We start from the raw sequence: 14,328 nt of genomic DNA on the forward strand, positions 1-14,328 counted from the left end.
TCAGATGTGCTCATTCAGAAAGCTGTATGTAGTGGAGCATTGTACTGGGTGGCCCGCATAATGTATCTTTGTCATTGCCCTGACGACGCAGGTGAACTACATTATACATACATATTCATTTTTTTCGGCGCTCTTTCGATATCCATGTTGCCGAAAAAGGAATTTCGCGCTTCTCATCTAGATAGATTTGGAAAATTTCTCTAGTCCGTGCGTGAACAGATGTATTGGAATTTGATAAACTGTTCATTTTAGCACCCCTCTCTATTTTGTTTGCCGAGAATCGAGTATACGGTATTGCGATATCTCCTGCAAAAACTATGATAGAGTGAACCCAATAAGTTAGTCGACTTGAAACTCCCAACAACAGAGAAGAAACATTGGGTACTCTGTGCTCACGGTCACTACTACTCATGCCAAATACAACTTTCAGATTCTGTGTACACTACATTTGAGCATGTATGAATCTCATCTCAAACTCCCTTATTTTTTATTTTCCTTGCCCTTTTCGCTTTTAATAGGTAGGGATGTCTTTTCTTATCGGTTCTCATTTCCTTTATTTTATTTTTCCTTTCCGTTGCTTCTGTGACTACAGTGACTTTCTTTTCTGTCCAATCCTCTGCGTGGTGGTGGTGGTGGTGGTAAAATGCACTCTCGATCTTTCCTGTATGTCGTAAAAGACGGCTAAAAGTGGCACCCGGGGCTCTGAACTTGGGAACGTGGGTTGGTGAACACGGTTCCCCTAGCTGAGCCTGACATTGCTTTCACTTGTCACCTCGCCTTCATATTTCCTATCCGACCTCTCTATCAACTCTTGTTCTTCTCCGACCCCGACGGTATTAGGTTTTGTGAGACCTAGGGAGTCTGTCATGTTCACGCCTTTCGTGGCCCTTCCCTTTCTTTCGCCGATACCTTCATTTTTCGAAGTGTCAGAACTCTCTTCCATTTCCCTTCTGATAGATGTTAATAGAGGATGGTTGCCCATTTGTACTTCCCCTTAAAACAATAATTACCACTATCTCTTTCCTGCGTAGCCTGCTTTTATTCTGAGATAATCTGTATCGACTCCTTCAAATATTATTGTCGATCTAAGAGACACAGGAGTTGAATCTTACCGAGAAGAGCGTTAATGCCACATTAGCAGATCTATATGCACCTTGATTATTGACTTATGCCATTCACCGTTGTATGCAAGTCTCTGTGAATGAACTAAGGGCTTCCATAAACCCTGTGACCTCGCTTAGTGTCATACTTTTTACCTTTAAATCATTAAAAACGCAGTAACTATCGTCACCTTCACCTCCCTCTACTTCTCCTACCCTCCATGCCAAGTCCATTATGCTGTTACGTAATAATAATAATAATAATAATAATAATAATAATAATAATAATAATAATAATAATGTGTCCACCCCTTAGTACAGTTTTCTGAGACAAGGTTGGGGATAAGGCGAGCGGAAATTTATGGCATGTTTTACGGCCGGATGCCCTTCCTGAAGCCAACCTTAGTTGAGCTAATGAAGATTAAATGAATGAGGTTAAATTCAATTGGGTAAGGAGGTGAAAAGAATCGGCTGTTGGCTGTGGTCTTTGAATAGGAACTCCCCAGCGTTTGTCTGAAAGTGAAAATGGGAAACCACAGGAAACCATTGTCAGGATAGCCTACGGTGGGGTTCGAAAGCACGCGTCTCCCCAATGGAGAGCTGGGCTCCATAGCCGTAGCGCGTTAACGCGTGCGGCCACTCCGCTGGATGATAATAATAATAATAATAATAATAATAATAATAATAATAATAATAATGTGAACGGCCCCCGCAGGACTGGTATTTTACCTGAAAAGGATTAGTGATATATCAATGAATTTAGTAACCCTGATCACTTATATTCAGCCAACCTGTTTTCGTAATGTTTTCTGTTAACCGACGTTCTCTCCGCCACAAATCCACACTAGCACTTTTTGGTTTAAAAGAACATCTGATTTTTATATGAATCAGCGGATGTGCGCATATTCCATGATCACCAGGCGTTATTCCAACACCTCCTAGATAATAAGGCCTAACAACAGCGTGGTGACGTCACGCTAAGGAGGCGATGGCAATGCAGAGAAACGCGGAACATGGTTAAACACAGACGTGATTTTGATATATTTTGCCAATGGAATAATTTATTTACTAACAAATGGCGTTTAAATTTTAAAGTATACTGAATTATACTGCCGTTATTACCGTTTTTTAGTGACTCTGCCATTAAAGATAAACAGCAAACAGTTGTAAAACACTACAGCATCTTGCAATGTTAACTTACTTAGGCCGAATTGCTAACAGCACAACAGGATGTTACAAATATATTTCAATTTAAATAGGCATTACACAATCGTAAAAGAAAACTAGCACGCATAATATTAGCATAGGCCTAAAATCTAAGCTGATTTAGCATCACTGGCAGTATTTGCACATGAGCCTACAATGTTTCCTCCCTTGAAATTCATGTATGGTTTAATGAGAATTTCACCTACCATCGATGTTACCAATTAGTCATTCTGTTCGAAACCTTGAACTTTGTTTTATGTATTCCAGAAAGTATGTAAGTTTCTGTCCTAATATTGGACTACTATTCAGACCGGAGCCTACTATTTTAAAAGTATTGACATGTGGCAACATTAAATTGCTACTATGTCTCATAAATTTGTAAAAATCGTACGACGCAACAGCCCTGAAGGGCTTGGCCCTGGCCCTGCTCAGCCCGAAGGCCTGCAGATTACGAGGTGTCTTGTGTTCGGCAGGACGAATCCTGTCGGCGTTATTCTTGACTTTCTACACCAGGGCCGCAATCTTACCGTACGATAGCTCGCAAATGTAATCACGTAGGCTGAGTAGACCTCGAACCAGCCCTCAGATCTAGGTAAAAATTCCTGACTTAGCCGGGAATCGAACTCGGGGCCTCCGGGTAAGAGGCAGGCATTATATCCCTTCACCACGGGGTTGGCCGTAAATTTGTAAACATGAGGAGATATCAGGCAGAAGGTTGAACAAATAACAAGAAAATCATACACATGCTCCTTTATGAACTAAGAAATGTTTTAATTGCGACTATTAAATTAACTGTGGGGACATCATCCTCGGTGTTCAATTCACCAACTAGGACTAGAATTAACTTATTTCTTGAATCTTTCTACACATTGTTACAGTCATTCCTTGTAATGCAGCTATGATGTTTTGTAACTAAAGAATTTACCGCATGTGTATTAGTAATTTTGTTCACGTGTGCATTAGAAATATTTTATACTTTCATAAAACCCGTTTAGAATAAAGGCCATGTCCTATTAGTTGATTACATATGCTATGCAGTATGGTTGCCTTGATGTATCGATGTACAGAAAAATTACTCACGTTCCCTTCATCACAGTACAACAACCATCAGGTAACAACATGTTTATTGTACTTTTCAGTTGTGTAAAATTGTGGATTGAAATTCTGTGTACGGTATGAGATATGTACTATCTTCAATGGCTCTGTTTATTGCTCCTCTTTCTATTCTACTTTTTTTGCCTGGTTCTTCTCTTCACCTGCCAGAATGTGACGATAAATATGATGGGCAGTTGGGAAGGACATAAGTCACTGCAGTCTCTGACGGTCACGATCGTGGAAGAGGAGTAGTTCAAAGTTTTTCCTGAGGATCAGTACCAGTTATTTTCCATAAAATATCATCGATTTTGAAATGTCTGTGGCATACCTATAAAATAATGTATCACAGTGAGCAAAATTCATGTATTTACAGAGTGAATCGGCCTACACCAGCAGCTCTTGTAGGTGGTATGTTTTAATGCGTATAATAATAATAAAAATAATAATATCGTTGAAATAATGTATTCCATGATTGTGAGCTAACATAACCTTATATCATTGAAGAGTAAATATGCCTACATATCACCAGCTGTTGCGTGTAGTTAAATACGTCATAGGCCTATGCTCATTATGATTGTATGAGAATGTAATAATAATAGTTACTCACCACTGAGTTATTAGTAAATCTGTAGTCTTGTCTTGGAATTGCACGTAAAGAAATCTGCTGCATAACCTCGTCTTTCGCAAACTTAATGCATGCAACTTCGTTACCACTGTCGCATTTCTCCTTACAGTTGAGTACCCAACACATCAGTACCATTACGTACAACGGTATTAGCAATTGGCACCATTAAACGAATTAAAACTCTTCTAATTTCAGCGCTACATGGCCAAACTCATTGCTGTGTTATTACTGAAAAGGTTCAAGCTTGCCTGCCGATGCTGACGTCACAGTATATTTCCAGAACGGTTGTGAGGCCTTATATCTAGGAGGTGTTGGTTATTCCCGGCCATTTTGTTGATTATTTCCATAGGTTTTTATTGAAGCATTCGAATCGGTATTACATTTTATTTCAAGTCTAGGGGTACGTTTTCCTTTCGCAGCCCAATCAAACATATAGCCTACACGTATCTAGACTGTCAAGTTATCAGCCCTAAGGCTACGTGGATCCTAAATAGCACCACCGAAGGTTATGAAGTTGAAAGGATGCCGCAAAAACCTATGGCAGCGCTATGACGAGACGTACTTTTGCAAGATGAATGAGATAGTTTGTCATTGCTTAGCCAGAAAATATTACAGCACGACACACTGAGTTTCACCTTTCACAGCATCTAAGTCGTGTGTTGAACGTCATTGTTTAACAACTGTCACAGATATAAATGAGACATGCTATTTGATGTAGCGCGTGCCAAGAGATTGGTGCATAAATACTGCGTCTATCAAGAAATAACCACAGGTGCGACTCAAGGACATTACATTATCAAGTATATTAGGCTGAAGACTGTATTATCCCTAACTTTTGGTACATATCAGAACGATAATACGGTAGCTTAGAGGGCGGAGAGTATGAGTACAGTTAGCATCCTTTTTACAGGTGTCTGTTGTAAGCGGTGGCTAGACAGTGAGTAATCGTTATTTATTTATTTATTTATTTATTTATTTATTTATTTATTCGCGGTAACCGTTCAGTTAGCTCAAGTATTTTAAAATTCTGAAAGTATTTTGTTTTATTTCAAACAGTTTCAACACGGCAATGCTCATTGTTGCGCCATGATCCTGGCGGTCTTGAAGATGTGTAAAATTCATATATATATATTGCGAACATGGTTCAGGGAGCCACGCGGGGACTATTAGAAATCTTACTTAAAAAGGGAAGTAGCGTTCTGGTCGTAAAATCAAGGTTTACATCGGAGGGTACTCTTTTCTACAATCCTTCGTTCTTCATCTGGACTGAAGGCGCCTCAGAGGGTGTTAAAAGGCTCACCGAGTTACAAATAGGGAATGAGAATCAAGCTGGCATCAGATTCTACGCTCAGCTGGACTCTTCCGAACACTTTCTTTGAGTTTTACCTGGATACTGGAGGGTTTTTTTTTTTTTTTTTTTTTTGCGTAGTTTCTTGTTTGTAGGCTATTGTTCTTACTTTCACAGAATGACTAGCTGATTTTCCGCGAGATCAGTCTTGAAAGAGCAACTTAACTGGATAATTCCGTTCTACGTCGCGGTTGACCAGTAAAAGCGCCTCGACGTAAGTAGGCTACCACTGTAATCGCCACAGGATGATTGTGAACTCGTGACAGTGTTCATTTCGACGCGTGCCTGCATTAAGTATAGCAGTGGTCTTCATTGTAGTTACACGTGCTCACTTATAATAAATTACTGCGGCCCGCATCTCGACTGTTAAGCACCTGCTCTTTTAAGCTAATGTGACCAAGCCGGAGGAGTTTGGTCATTAAAAGTTGCAGATGATAACAATATAACGGTACCACAGATCACAATAGAGTTTTATCTATATATTTAATATATGTTTGATCCCGGAACAGATACGAAAATTAGCATATCCAAAATTGAAGTAATGCTAGTAGGGAAGAAACCTGGGAAGGGAACTGTTCGGGATGGACGAGACCGACTTCCATGAAACTTGAACGAATGATCAATTGACATATTCTAAGTTGAATGGTAATTATCATTTTGCCTAAAATTAAAGGTAGTGTTATAATTGCTGAAATATAGCTGGGCGGCTCGGACAAGTTAGCTGATAACCTAGAATGACCTAGCGCATGCATTGTAGAAATAGAACTGTCCGTATTAGTTCTGTTTTAAATTTTATATAAACATACTATATACAGAAAATTATGTTTTGACAATACAAACAGAATTTTATGCTCTGCAGACCTGTTTTTCTAATACGAATATACGAGTATACGAATATATCAACAAAGTATTAGGATTTTAGTACTTCAGTATAAACATGCATGTTATTAATATACTATTTTATCGCAAACGAGGAGACTGCCGGATTCCTATTGAAAATCGCTCATTCTGTCACGGTTAATGTAATGTTCTGATGTTATATTTGACCATCCTACCAAGTTTCATTGTAAATATCTTCGTTACACGGTATACCATGTTCCATTTTAAACCACAGCCACAAATTATTATTTTTAAAGCACGTAAATTGTATTATATGGCAAAATGACTGTTGCTACTAACTTTAGTATGCTTATATTTGTCATCCTATCAAGTTTCGTTGCCATCAATCTAGTCCAACACAAAGGGTTCCCTTGTAAGAGGATTCACTGTCAGAGCGGGAATACAAAACCGAAACAGGGGAATAATAATAATAATAATAATAATAATAATAATAATTGCTTTACGTCCCACTAACTACTTTTACGGTTTTCGGTAACGCCGACGTGCCGGAATTATGTCCCGCAGGAGTTCTTTTTCGTGCCAGTAAATCTACCGACATGAGGCTGACGTATTTGAGTACCTTTAAATACCACCGGACTGAGCCAGGATCGAACCTACCAAGTTGGGGTCAGAAGGTCAGTGCCTCAACCGCTGAGCCATTCAGCGTGGCAAACAAGGGAGTAATTCCAATATTTAGGACCGAGCGAGTTTGCTGTGTTCGGGTGACGCCTTGCATTTGGCAGATAGTGGGTTCGAATCCCACTGTCGCAGCCCTGAAGATGGTTTTCTGTGGGGTTTTTCCACAGCGGTCAAATGCTAGCGCTGTACCCCAGATAAGGCCACGGTTTCTTCCTTCCCACTCCTAGCCCTTTTTTATCTCATCGTCACGAGACTTATCTGTGTCGGTTTAACGTAATGCAGATTGTGAAAAAAAAAAGTCTGATATAACTCACCACACTGCTAATATCACCACAGGAACACGCAATGTTAAATACATCTCTCCACATTGCCTTGGCGTCCGGTTGTAAAACGAGATCAAATCCATATCAAGTGCCGACGCCAATAAATTCCGGAAAAAGGCCAGCAATATGAAGAATGATTCTGAGTAAGCATAACAATATGGAAGTAAAAAATACATTATGTACAGTGTTAAGTGCCTGTTTTATATTATCAAATTACCGAACAATTTAACTTCAGTGCGGTTGCAAGCCTACTCGGGAGACAATTGGGTTCGAATTCTCCGTCAGCCGTCCTCGAAATGGTTTTCTGTGTTTTCCATTTCAGCTCCAAACGGATGCCGGGATGGTACGTTTCTCAAGGCCACGGGCGCTTCTTTCCCATTCCTAGCTCGTGTAGTTACATCTAAACCCGCAGACAAGACCGCCATACAGTGGTACATGTACCTCGCCCCCATGGGGTGTACCAGGAAAAGCAGCTTCAGAACTAACGGGCCGAACATGTCCTCGGTCACTTCCGAGACTGAAGGCCACATGCTAAAAAATAAAATATAAAATTAAATAAAAAATATGAAGTGGTATTAAGAAAAACATGTAAAACCACCAAATTAAATTGGCAACACTGGTAATGACACTGAAGGCTTTGGATATAGAACAATAGCAGAATATGGCACATCAGCTAGGTGGCTGGATTATGATAGCCGTGAGAGGAGTAGTAGTAGTAGTAGTAGTAGTAGTAAGCAATAACTCGTTTTAGTGTGTCTTGTTTTCCAAAACATTAGCTTTTCCAGAAAATTCTGAGATTTTTACTTTTAGCACGGTTATCCATCCTGTTCGTGGATGAACTCTTAATTGGAAAAAAAATCAGTTGATAAAGCGATTGCGGTTTAAATTGGACGCATCTCCATAATGTTGATTGAACAGGATTAACATCTCTTGTTGTGTGGTAATAATTTGACTGGATATGAATGTGTGCCGGAAACTTAAAGCAGCATTTAAAAAAATAATCACCATCTAAATATGGTGTATGCGGTTTCATATTTTCGTTTTATTGCAGTTCTGTGTTTAAACTATGAGTTTTTCCGGCGTTATTCACGCGCGTTGTATAAAATGACTGATGATACGGAGGGGAATTGTTAATATTCATGTTCGAATATGTGGATAATTTAAAAGCTGGGATGTGGCAGAGGACAGCGAGGGAGAAACTGCATTTTATATGTTCTGTGCGGTTTCGAAGTCCATGTTTTTTAAAACATATATCGGTATTGTTTTGTGTTCAGACCATTAGCCAAAATTATATCTCAGGCAATAATGACGTGCCCTCGTGTAATTGGTATTTATTTGCAGTGAACGAAATGAGATGCAGTCAAAACATCTCTGCGTCAGTTACATGTCTGTATTGTGCGTGTGATATTTATTTCTTATTGAACTTCAGCTTCAGAATTAGGGTGAAATGTTAAAACTATGCACGTAACTACAATTTTTCTGCATCATTTTTTGCCGGGCTGAGTGGCTCAGACGGTTAAGGCGCTGGCCTTCTAACCCCAACTTGGCAGGTTCGATCCTGGCTCAGTCCGATGGTATTTGAAGGTGTTCAAATACGACAGCCCCGTGTCGGTAGATTTACTGGAACTCCTGCGGGGCTAAATTCCGGCACCTTGGCGTCTCCAAAGACCGTAAAAGTAGTTAGTGGGACATAAAGCAGATAGCATTATTATTATTATTATTATTATTATTATTATTATTATTATTATTATTATTATTATTATTATTATTATTATGCATCATTTGTGCTCTTGAATAAATTCTGCGCTTTTCCTCTCCCTGTTTTGTGCTAGATATGCCGTGGTTTATTTACTAGGCATCATATCGTTTTTCTACAACATAACAGTGATTTTTCTGACTACTGTAAGTAGTTCATATTCATGTATATTCTTATATTTTAACTGAATAGAATGTACAAAGCTGGATTCTTTTTAAAAATATCTAATGGGTGAGTAGAAATGTATGACCATGATAATACAGACCTTATTTACTGTATTGCCTCAAACCGCTAGTCGTTCACATCCTTTCACAAGCGGCAACGTCATGGAAAGTCAATTATTCCGTTAAGAAGCATGCTCGTTGGAATGACGTGAATTTCTTCCTTAATTGTTTGTCTCAGCGTGGCGACGTAGTTCTGTGGCATACACTTTTTTGAGGTATTGCAATCATTAATATCATACATAGGCTGTGGAATCAGGAGATTCGGCTGGCCATTCTGTCGGCTTCCTCCTTCCCATTCGTGTGGTCGGCATACCACAGTCCAAGATTTCCCTCGTAGTAATGGTAAATGAGCAGGAAGACGTCTTGTTCGAATGCACAGTATTAATTTTCATCATCATCATACCTCAGTGGCACATGAAGTTCATGGAGAGTATCACAGTACCGATCACCACTATCTCTCCCGATCAGAATATGCACTTACCTTTCCATCCAACTTCAGCACAAACTATGCCCAAACTATTCTTGATCCACGTTTCGAAATTTCTCTAATAGACAGAATTCCCTCGGGCATAGTACTGTTAGTTGTCCCTTTTAACACTTCCATTCACGTAGAATTCAGCATTGTGAGAAAAGCACAGTTTACAATACCCTCAAACCAAGTCCACATTTTTCTAATCTCTTTTGAGTCATCTTCGTGAAGTTCGCTTCTGGGACTCAAATTACTTTGAAGGGACGATAGCACACATGTCTCAAAATACGAAACATAGGGGTGGGGATTATATGCAGGCCTAATTCAGGAGAACCTTGGACTACTGGAGAACATTTGCGCAGTCGATGCAGTTGTCGCTGTATCGGTGCTACTGCGAGGTCATCCATGATATTTAAAGCGCACCTCATCAGATCGATATATGTGAGCTATCAGAGAGTTGTTCTGCTATCTGCAATTATAGCAGTTACGGATGTATCGATGGTACTGCGAGGTCTTCCAGGAGGTGTTTTACCCCGGATGTTTCCTATTATATGCGGTTGTTTTCTTCCCTTCTCCATAGTCAACGGCAGCAATCACGTCTCGCTAGTCTCGGGCTCCTACCGAGCGAGTAGACTTAACGGTTTGGGTCACGTAGCTGAGAGCTTGCATTCGGGAGATAATGGACTCGAATTCGACTGTCAACAGCTCTGAAGATGTTTCTTCCGTGGTTTCTCATGTTCACACCAGGCAAATGCTGGGGTTGTACCTTAATTGAGGCCAGAATGCAACATGTATCTTGAAAGATCATCCTCTCAGTGATCAGCATGAAAGTATCCTTGAAGATTGTAAATTATCCCATCGTCGCCTTAAGACCTATGATGGAAATAGCTTATTTTTTACTTTACAACCCAAAGATGATCTCATCTACTTAGTACTAGAGAAAAGCCATACTTCTATGTATTGCGTGAATATGGATTTAGTACATACCTTATTGTTTTGAGCTTTGCGTATGTCTATAATGTATTATTTGAGAAATGTTACGTCAGCATGAGAATTAGCAGGGAGTCATAATGATCACATACAACGAAATTGACGTTATTAGAAACAGTTGATGATGAAACAGTTTTATATTTTTCTACATTTATCAGTAACTTACTCGTTCGTTTTCGTTCGTCTTTCGAAAGAATCTCGCCGATGAGCTCTTTTCGCTATATTTCGCTCGTTTTAGATCGAAATGAAATTCCTAGTCACAGATGTGAGTAAGCAGTACCGGCATTTCATTACGATTTTTAAAAGCAGTGTTATTCTTTATGTATTTATTTATTTATTTATATATTTATTTATAATGGGCGTGACAGCTGGATCGTTCATGGGATCTCTTAAGACCGCCTGCGATTCGAATCCTCGTCAGTGTGTGACTTAAGTGAAAAAGTCATGTTTCTGTTCGAATGTCATGTCAAACTCCAACCTTCCTTTCTTATTTATTCACTTAATGCATTCATATTCTTATTTAATCGTTATTTATCTCTTTATAATGCGCTACTGTATCTTAAATAAAGGAAATTATCTTAGATTAGTTGATGTAGTCATTGTGTCGTAACTAGCTCTTGTAGTAGTTAAAGCCAACTGATCGTATATTGGGATTAATTGACTTGAAGACTGAGTAGGACCGGGAGAGTTGGCCGTGCGGTTAGGGGTGCGCAGCTCTGAGCTTGCATCCGGGAGATAGTGGGTTCGAACCCGTGGTTTCCCATTTTACACTAGGCAAATGCTGGAGCTGTACCTTAATTAAGGCCACGGCCGATTCCTTCCCACTCCTGGGCCTTTCCTATCCCACCGTCGCCTTAAGACCTATCTGTGTCGGTGCGACGTAAAGCAAGTTGTAAAAAAAGAAAGACTAAGTAGAACTAGGTATTACTAATTCGAGGGAACAGTGAAAGGGAGTTCTTCACCTCAAGTGAACTCTAGACATGAAACTGTGTATATGCATGAGTATAAATATAGTATGACATCTGGCATGTGTGCGAAAAAAATATTTTTTTGCGAGACTGAGATGTAAAGACTAAGAATAGTGAATATTAGATCTAATGAACGTTGTCTAGACTCGAGTGAGAGGTACGTATTGAGCGCCGTGAGTGAGATCAAATTCCCTGCAGTCAACCTCCTGGAAATAGTTCGGGCTGAAACAGGGGCCTGTAACAATGGTACTCCCTGTTTCTGGATGGCGGGCAACGGAACAGTTTGATATGCGCGTGTTTCACAGTGGATCCAACGATCGTCTCTCCTAGTGGTCAGTATAGGGCGTCGCCGTGTGTGCGTACCTTCAAGCATCCACTGGTCGTATCACGGTCTAAGAGTCGGGTCAGAACGGTACAGGTAGCTGGCGAGTCGCCGATGCGACCATCCAGCCTCGTGCATTGCACTAACGCGTCTCCTGTCAAACGTTCTTAGCTGGGTAAATTCTCTTTTCGATCGCGTCGTGGAGGGCTGTGAACAGTCGACAAGATTTACACAAACGGGGAACGGAAGTCCATTAGGTTCGAATAGTCTGTGTGAAACAATCATCTGTTTATGCTTTCGTTGATAAATATGAGAAGGATACTTATAACAATATGTTTGTTTATATAGCACGTGACAGAAGACCACCTTTGTGCTGATCAAGTTAATTTACTGCACTCTCCAAACAGGGGGGGCTACGGCATAACAATAACGCCCACGAATTGTTCACGAACAAGATAAGCTGCTTCATAAACCTTGCCTGTGACCCAAATTGACTAGTCGCCGCTTAAAAACAAACTCATATTTTAGAATGCAACATGTATCTTGAAAGCCACAACCTTCTCTCAGTGATCAACATGAAAGTATCCTTAGAGATTAAGGAAAATCACATTTAAATTATTCAGAACAATAATCAAGTGTTAAATACTACATTTTCACTAAAAATAGCACAAATTATGATTATGACTTCAAATTATCTTATAAGAATGACCTACCGCCTCCTCGATCTCCTCTCTGAAGTTAGTATTGGCATTCCTTCTACAATTCTACGAGGGCAAGTCATAAGTATATGCAGTTTTGCTCTAATTGTCTTCAGGTTGGCTCTATGTCGTTGTGTGCTCACCAGCCGCTAGATGGCACCGTTGTCTACGTCTGGTAGGTTTCAGCGTTATCAGATCAGTACAGCTTGCGCTGTTGCAACAAAGACGGCCGCGCCACACACTGTTTGCAACAAGGAAGAACTGCGTTCCGTAATCCGCTTTTTGTGGTCTGAGGGTGTACCAGGTACTCAATACGTGTCCTGCCCTTAACACCCGACCACCGTCGCCACCGTTTGCAATGGTTTTGGGAACCAGAAATCTTGACCGATACGGGTGAAATCGGGCTATCTTCAGTGACCAATCTAGATTCTCAGTTTGCTCTGACGACGCCTGTGTTCATGTCTGGAGACCTCGAGGTGCGCGCCTCAATCCGGCGCTTGCTGTGGCGCGGTACACCGCATCTACCGCTGACGTGGTGATCCGGGGGCCTGTCACATGCGGCAGTTATGATACAAGAATCAATAACGGTGCAGCGATACGTGCAAGACATCGTTCGGCCAGCTGCTTTGCCAGTCAATGCAATGCTTCCAAGTGGTCTATTCCACAACGAAAATGCTCGGTCGGGCACAGGAAGAAGAAAGTCACAGGAATTCCTCTGCAACGTTGTCACTCTGCCGTGGCCTGTCTGATCTCCAGGTTTGTTACCAATCGAACATGTTTGGGACTACCTGGGACGTCAACTTCAACAGTCTAGGAGTTTACAAGATGTAGAGAACCATTTGCAGCTAATATGGACAGATATGCTGCAAGATGCTATACGAAACCTGTGTGTCTCCATGTCCTCCCGTATTACAGCCTGTATCCAAGCTAGAGGTGGACCAAGAGGGTACTAGAGCCTCAAAGTAGGTGGTCAGTGTTCCGCAGCCTGGTGCAGATCTCTTGATGTGACTCCCGTAGGCGACCTGCACATCGTGCTGATGAAATTATGATCCAATCCCCGTGCCAGGGGAATTAACCAATTATGGTTAAAATTCCCGACGCTGTCACGAATCGAATCCGGAACCCCTGTGACCAAAGGCCAGCATGCTAACCATTTAGCCATGGAGCCGGACATGATAATAATAATAATAATAATAATAATAATAATAATAATAATAATAATAATAATCGTATGTTATGCCTTTGCTGGCAGGACCTAGTGTTTATGGTGCACTATGTCTTCTGATATGGGCTAGAGTAATTTTGTTACTTTCATTGATCTGTCTCTGTCTTATCCTCGGCTTTGAGAATATGAAAGTGACTGAGGTATGAGCGATGCTAGTAATGCCATTACTTCTGCAGCCAGTCCCTGCTATGAATGGTGTGAAAATGTTGCTCGTACGGTCGGTTGGTGCATGCATTTCAGTGGGCTTGGCAGACTGATATGTAATAACAACTTCTGGCTCAGTGAGGAAAGCAACGGCAAACTACCTCACTCCTCATTTCCCCAGTACGCCTCTTCAGTGATGCCTAGGCAATCTATGACAGCTGATGGTAGAGCTGTTGAGGATTCAACCAGCCTTAGGGCTGAAGACTGAACATACATACAATCGTATGTCCTCAGCTACCGGGTGCAAGCATTTTAAT

The 14,328-nt window shown here is 40.7% G+C and overlaps 1 protein-coding gene across 3 annotated transcripts in view; it reads left to right on the forward strand.

Annotated features, from left to right (window-relative positions):
* The window catches only part of step (cytohesin steppke), a 512,416-nt gene that overhangs the window by 251,174 nt on the left and 246,914 nt on the right, over positions 1-14,328 (forward strand). Inside the window, exon 1 of one of the 3 annotated variants that reach the window (XM_067149875.2) lies at positions 7,234-7,358. The exons of the other annotated variants lie outside the window; for them this stretch is intronic. The gene's annotated coding sequence lies outside the window, so the exon portion shown is untranslated. Of the gene's footprint in view, positions 1-7,233; positions 7,359-14,328 lie in introns of those variants that run through there. 3 annotated transcript variants of the gene reach the window in all.

The sequence above is a fragment of the Anabrus simplex genome, chromosome 6, assembly GCF_040414725.1.
Source record: "Anabrus simplex isolate iqAnaSimp1 chromosome 6, ASM4041472v1, whole genome shotgun sequence".
NCBI classification, from domain to species: Eukaryota; Metazoa; Arthropoda; class Insecta; order Orthoptera; family Tettigoniidae; genus Anabrus; species Anabrus simplex.